This window comes from Nannospalax galili, unplaced genomic scaffold, assembly GCF_000622305.1.
Source record: "Nannospalax galili isolate Female #2095 unplaced genomic scaffold, S.galili_v1.0 scaffold1245, whole genome shotgun sequence".
In the NCBI taxonomy this organism is placed as follows: Eukaryota; Metazoa; Chordata; class Mammalia; order Rodentia; family Spalacidae; genus Nannospalax; species Nannospalax galili.
The window spans coordinates 1,226,075-1,233,308 of NW_008354009.1; positions in this window are offsets into that span (position 1 = coordinate 1,226,075).

Genomic DNA, 7,234 nt, shown 5'->3' on the forward strand with positions numbered 1-7,234 from the left:
TTTGAAGGTGAGGTGGGTTTCTTGCAGAAAGCAAGGAGATGGATTTTGTTTCTTAATCCTTTCACTTAGCCTGTGTCTTTTGACTGGGGAGTTCAGTATATTGAGATTTAAGGTTATTATTGAAAGATGTGTATTAGTTGCCATTATTTTGAGTGCTGTGTACGTTCTTTGTCTGAATTTGTGTTTTCTCAATTATACTTTTATTTATTTTCTTTTGTTGCTCCTTGAGTATAGTTGTTTCTCTCTCTATACTCTCTATTGCTTCAACTATTCTTTGAAGGGATGGTTTTGTGGACATGTATTCTTTCAGGCTATTCATATCATGGAAGATTTTTCTTTCCCCCTCAACTATAATAGACATTTTTCTGGGTAAAATATTCTTTGCTGGCATCTATTGTCATCTAGAACTGGAAGTACCTTGGTCTAGGCTCTTCTGGTATTCATAGGTTGCATTGATAAGTCAGCTGTAATTCTGATGTGCTTTCCTTTGTATGTGACTTATTGTTTTTCTTTTGCTGCTTTCCATATTCTCTTTGTTCTGTACATTTAGTGTTTATACTATGATATATTGTGGGGAGTTTCTTTTCTTATCCTATTTGTTGTTGTATGTGCTTCCTGTATTTGTATGGTTATGTCTTTCCTTAATTTTGGGAAATTCTCTTCTACCATCCTGTTTCAGAGCTCTTAAATTGAAATTAACATGAAATTCTTCTCCTTCCTCTATTCCTATGATCTGTAGATTTGGTCTTTCATGGTGTCCCACATCTCTTTCATAGTCCATTCCTCTGTTTTTTTAAATTTTTCATAATCTTTTCTTTAGTGGTCCAATTCTTCAATTTTATCCTCCAGTGTTGATATTCTGTTTTCCATTTCTTTCATTCTAGTGGTGAGACTTTTCCCTGTTGTTTCAGGTTGGCTTACTGAGTTTTGCACTTCCTTCTTTATTTCTGCCTGAGTTGTCTTTAATGTTTCTATCTCTTTTGTGAATTCATTCAGAATTTTATCCCCATCTTCTTTTAGTTCTTTGATTTTTTTTTCGTGGGTTCTTTGAATTCATTGAATCCCTTTATCATGTTTATTATTGTTCTTTTAAATTCACTCCCCAGGGTTATTTCTTGGGGGTTCTCCTTGTAGAACTCTTCTACAGGATTGGTGGAGTTTGGTAGGTACATAGTGTTTTCCCTTTCTTTTTTATTTTTCTTATGTTGTGATTTTGGTATGTAAATTTCTTTTGTTGTTTGTGAGTATGATATGAGAATTAAGTTGAAATATGCTTCTGTTTGTATTATCAGGGTGTCTAGATCCTTTCTTTATTGCTTATGTTAAGCTGATTGGCTCAGGGTTCATGTTCTCTCAGGTTTATTTGGAGGGAACTAATGGCTTCAGAGCAGCTATTCATGAGTACCTACAAAAGCCCAATTCAGTTTCCAGTTAGGTACACTCAGGCTTCCATCACCATGTGGAGGCAGGATCTGGGCACTTTCAGGCAGTCCCCTGCATTCTCAGCTCCTGTGTCCAAGGGAGGCTAGAGGGAGATCAGAACTCGGCATTCTCTGGCAGTCTGCTGAGATCAGAGCTGGTACACCAAAGGAGGTTGAAACCCACCCTCTCAGGTTGTCTGCTAGAATCTCAGCCTTAGCCTACCAAAGCCAGATCTGCCCTGGGGCCTTGAGAGGGGCCTCATGAAATCCCAGGTATGGGTATGGGTATGGCGCAATTAGGGGAAGCTTACCACCATGTGGAGGCAGGATCCTGGTGCTCTCAGGCAGTCCCCTGCCTTATCAGGCCCTCTGCCAGAGGGAGGCCAGAACTCAGCTCCCTCTGGCAGTCTGCTGAGATCAGAGCCTCTAGACTGATGGAGGCTGGAACTTACCCTCTCAGGCTGTCTGTTAGGATCTCAGCCTTAGCCTACCCTTCTCATTGTAAATCTTGCTAAAGCAGTCAGAAATAACTGTTACTGGATGAAAACTTTGCTATCTTGAAATTTCTTCTATCAAATTAATTAATTGCTTTCAATTTGATCTTCACTCAATTTTTTAGTACATGGGTAAAATTTTGCCACATTCCTCACTTGAATAAAATATGAACAGCCTCTAGTACAGTGCCCAGCATGCTTCATATTCTCATCTGAAACTCTTGGGTCTTACCTTCATACTCTGCATATTTCTCAACATTTTTATATGAACTCCTGCCAGAATTTCCTGGTAAGCTACATTTATAACATTCCAGGATTTCTCAATCCTCATTTCCAGGTTCCTAAATTATTCTTGCAAAATACTACTAAATTCCTATAAACCACAGAGTCAGGTATAATTACTATAATTTCCCCAGTACTCTAACACCAATTTCATTATTAGTTCTTTTTGAGTCACTGTAACAACAATACTTGACAGAAACAACATTAGGCAGGTTAGGGTAGATAAGGGAGGAGTTGGGAGAGGGGGAACTATGGTCAAAATATATTGCATGACATTATCAAATAATTAATTTTAGAAAATTAAACATCCTTATAAGTCAGGAAAATGAAAACTAAAACCACTTTGGTATTTTATAATTACCCAAGTTATAATGGCTAAGATCAAAAAGAGAAAAAGACAAGGAAGACTGTGTGGATGTGGGGAATATGGAACTGTTGCTTGCTAGTCTGGGAGTCTAAAGTGGTGAAAATACTATGGAAATCAGTGTGGAGTTTCCTCTCAAAACTAAAAGCAGATCCACCAAGTGATATAGCTATCCACTCTTAGGCATGCACTCAAAGAACTTGATATCCTACTACAAAGAGACTTCCAAATCCATATTAATTGACCATCTATTCACAATATTCAGTAAATAGAAGCAACCTAGATGTTCATAAGCTGATGAATGGACAATGAAAATGTGATAGAGTTACACAGTGGACTATTATATTTTAAGAAAATCAAAATTATGAAATTCATAAATAAATGGATAGGGGTAGAAACAATCATCCTGAGTGAAGTAATCCAGTCCCAGAAAGACAAATGTCACATGCTTTCTGTCATAAGTAGATATTAGTTTTGAATCTTTAGATGTCTGTGTTTTATTTGGAAAGCCCATATAAATTAGGAAACTAGTAAGAAGTCATGGGGAGGAGAACTTTCATGGAGGGGAGGCAGAATGCAGGTCTATAAGGGGGAAAGGGAATTTATGGATGGTTGGGGAATGAGAGGGCAGAATAGAGGAGGGAATATAGGGCGGCATAACTAACACTAAAGACTTTTTGAAAAACAATCATATGGAAAACTACTATTGTAGAAGTTTTATAAAATATTAAGAAATACATGTGCAAAAAGTATAATGGAATTGAAACCCTATAATGGAAGGACAATGCCCCTACTAGACATTACAGGCTAGCAAGTAAAAAGCCTTGTGCCCCAAATGGGTAACTTCTTGTGGAGTTGTGGCCAGTGTTGTCCCACCGACCCCCAAATGTTAATGGCTATGACCATTGTTCTTGGTTAGCCTCCCGAATTTGAGAGCGGAACCCTATAGTTGACATCACTGCATATTTGAGTCATCAACATGGAAAAATCAAGCTACTATTGACCTCAAAACTTTCTGGTTAGCTACTAACAAGCTTTTATAGTGCTGGAAGTTGTGTACAATATAAGAAGAGAAAATAACCAACAGTCCTACACTCCTGTGAACCCTGTGAGCTACAGTGATGACTGGCCTGGCAAGATATGCCCACAGGTGCAATAGTGGCACAAATGTTATAGGAGTAGCCAATTACATTCTGGTTGTATTTAAGGCCTGCTCCACAAGATAAACCCATGCCTGACCCCATTGGGGCCAAGAACCTGTGGCTAGATTAATCAAGGACCCTAGAGGATATCTTACTTCTATTATTTTGTTAAATGGCAATAGTATTAAACTAACTCCTGATAGCTTATTCTTTCCACTCACAGATTAGTATATCTCTCAGCCCTCATGAGAAAAAATTTTGTGTAGTGATTCATACATAGAACACAACTAATAAAAATACAGAAAATGGAAGACTTCAAATTACTCAGGCCTAAATGGGACATCTATATCACACCCCTCCTCCCTAGGATCAGTGAACTTTGTGGAAGTGGGGATGAAAATATTTCAAGAGTCAGAGGTAGTGGTTTATTAAGTAGTTATTTACAGACACAACAAGAAAATTGCATATATGAACCATAGTGTTTGTTACAGCATCCTTATGACCTGTGCGCAGTCAAGCAGGATAACACTTCAGCTTGGAGGTGGGAGGTTGCATAGCTGGGTCATATGGTAGATCTCTTTTTAGAGCTTTGAAGGACTTGTGTACTGAATTCCATAATCACCTGATTAGTTTACAGTGTAGCCAATGTCTATAAGTATTCAATTTTTCCCAAATCTTGGCAAATATTTGCTACTTTTTTGTCTTATGATTGATTACCATTCTGACGCAGTGAGATGGAATCTCTGTGCAGTTTTAATCAAGTACCTCTCTGAACTCCAAATTGTTCAGATTATGTAATAGAATCTATCGTATTCTTTAGAATTATGTCCTAATAATATAATTATAGCCATAATTATCTATTTGTATATTTCATATTGCCTTGAAATAAGTCATACAATACTTAACATGACATCAGCATAATAAAAGCTACATGGCTAATATACAACACGTAGGCCAGCTTCTCTACAACTGATAATTAGAACAGAAAAAGAATTATTAGGGATAGGAATTACACATAGGAGACACTTGCAAATTGTCTTTAGAATGATAATTTGTTGTTTAGAAAAGTGCATCACGAAAAGAAGGAAGCAAATTCACATTCTGCTCTCCATTTTCAATGTTTTCTACTTGGGTAAAGGAAAGTATGTTAAAAGTTTTTTAAAGTTAATTAATAATGTATTAGCTGAAAGCTTTCATTGCTTTTTTCTTTTATAAATTTGAGTGTTGCACCACACCACTCTGCGATTTCACCATCAGCCATCTGCCCAGTTAGGTAGACTCATTCCATTTTGTTTTACATATGTGTCCTACTTTGAAGTATCAACTTTTTTTCTGGTTTTGTTTCTTATAGTCACTAACTTCAAATAGCTGAATGTGTGAATGTTCCACATTTTTGTGTAACTATAACAGAAAGTATACTTTCACTTACTACTTGTGAACTAATGCTCTGGAAGCTGTGTTTATGTGCTTACATTTTGATAAAGTAATCTGCATATTTCTATTCTGCTTAATGGGAATGATCTGATGCTTATAGAAGAAAATTCCTAAGATTTTTACTTGGCATTTTGTTATTCCCAGCCATAATGGAAAAAATATTCTCTCACCTGCTGTTGATATGTAGACCCACAAAGATATTGAAAAGGAAAACACTTTTTCCTAAATTTTATGTAGCATACACTAACGGAACAATCCATACTCAAAGTCTTTTAATGTTTATGGAGCACAGTAGTAGTGATCTCAAACCATAAAACACAGAGCCATATCCTAATGCCTTGAAACGGTGAAGTTTTCCTGAGTTTGAAAGGGGGTCTAAGATATGTTCAAATAAGTATCCTGAGATGTGAGCATCTTGCCTTTTTTAACTGTGTCCTATCCCATCACAGGTTTCCTGATATGTGAAAAACAGAAAAACAAAAAGGAAAAGACTTAGGAGAATATAGATGGAGAGAAGTGGATTATGGTCTCAGAAGATGTCAGCAGCCACCAGGGGTTTGAGAAGGCAAGAAATGGACTCTTCTCGAGACTCTAGAGTCTCCAGAGACATCATGGCTAATGAACTTGACATTGAACCCTTGTCCCTCAGGCATGTGAAAAAAATGCTTGTTATTTTTTTCCCCAAAGATACAGCAAATAGCTTGCTTTTATTTTTTCCTTGAGCATATTTTCCAAAGTTTTCATACTGTATATTTGTTCTGTGTTTTGATCCAATCCATGCTACTCCCTCCCCTCCAACATTCCCCACTCTGAAGAGGTAAACCTAAAATCTTTTAAGGATTAGATACAAGCTCCCAAACACTTTTGACATTTTTGGGCTTTGGAACAGAGTATGTTGCTAACAGGCCCAAGGACATTTTGACTTTTAACCAAGAAACTGGCTTTTTTTCTTTGCAGTCTTTTTACCCTAATTGCCTAGCCAATTCTTACCCCCTATTCTTATCACACCATCCTCTGAAGGTGTTAACCAAATTGCCAATAGGGAATAGGGATGCCGACTGCTCTGACTTTTTCCATGCTGAACAGGGACTCAGGGTGAGGCAATTGGAGTAGTCCTTCAGTGGGTCTATCTAAAAGACTCCCAAATTGCATAAGTCTTGTCTCTAAGGGCAGAAAGTCCTTGAATTATGAATAGGAGTTGTGAAGAAGTAAAGGCAAGAGTAATTAGCATTACAAGTTCTAGACAGGGAACTAGAAAAAAGTCAGAAGAGGGCAGTTTTCAAACGTTCATATGAGAGTCCATTGGAATTTCTTGACAAGGGCTTCAAATAGTACCCCCTCTATTGGGCTCTTCCTCATTTTTATTTTGTCTCTCAAGGCTGTACTAGTTAGCTGTGAAGAGTGGCTGGATACTCAGGTGAGGGTCCAGTGACCCTGCTTGGATTTAGCTGTGAAGAGTGGCTGGATACTCAGGTGAGGGTCCAGTGACCCTTCTTGGCACTCCTTTAATGAATGAGCACAACCATCTACTAGCCCAATTCTGACTATGTTTAGTGATCAGGCTCAGCTGAAGTCGAGATGATGGTAGTTACTTCATGCAGAAGGGACTGCTGTATAGCATCATCTTATTAAAAATACCTGGAATTTAAAAGGATTTCGTACTAGGATCCACATATGAGGGAGAACATGCATCGTTTGTTTTTCTGAGTCTGTGTTACTTCACTTAGTATAACTCAATTGTGTAAATATACTACATTTTTGTTAACCACTCCTCAGTTGAGGGAAACTTAGCTATTATGAAAAGAGCAGCAACAAACATAGTTGTAACAAGTGTCTCTTCAATATCATGAGTACTTTGAGTATATGCTAAGGAATGGTATAACCGGGTCATAGGGTAGGTTCATTTGTAGTTTTTCAAGAGCTCTCCACACTGCTTTCCAAAGGGGTTACACTAGTTTGCAATCCCACCAGCAGTGAATGAGCATTCCCCTTTCTCCACATCCTCACCAGCCTTTGGTATCATTTGTTCTCTTGATCCTAGCCAGTCTGATTGGGGTAAGGTGATACCTTAGGGTGGTTTTAATTTGCATTTCCCTA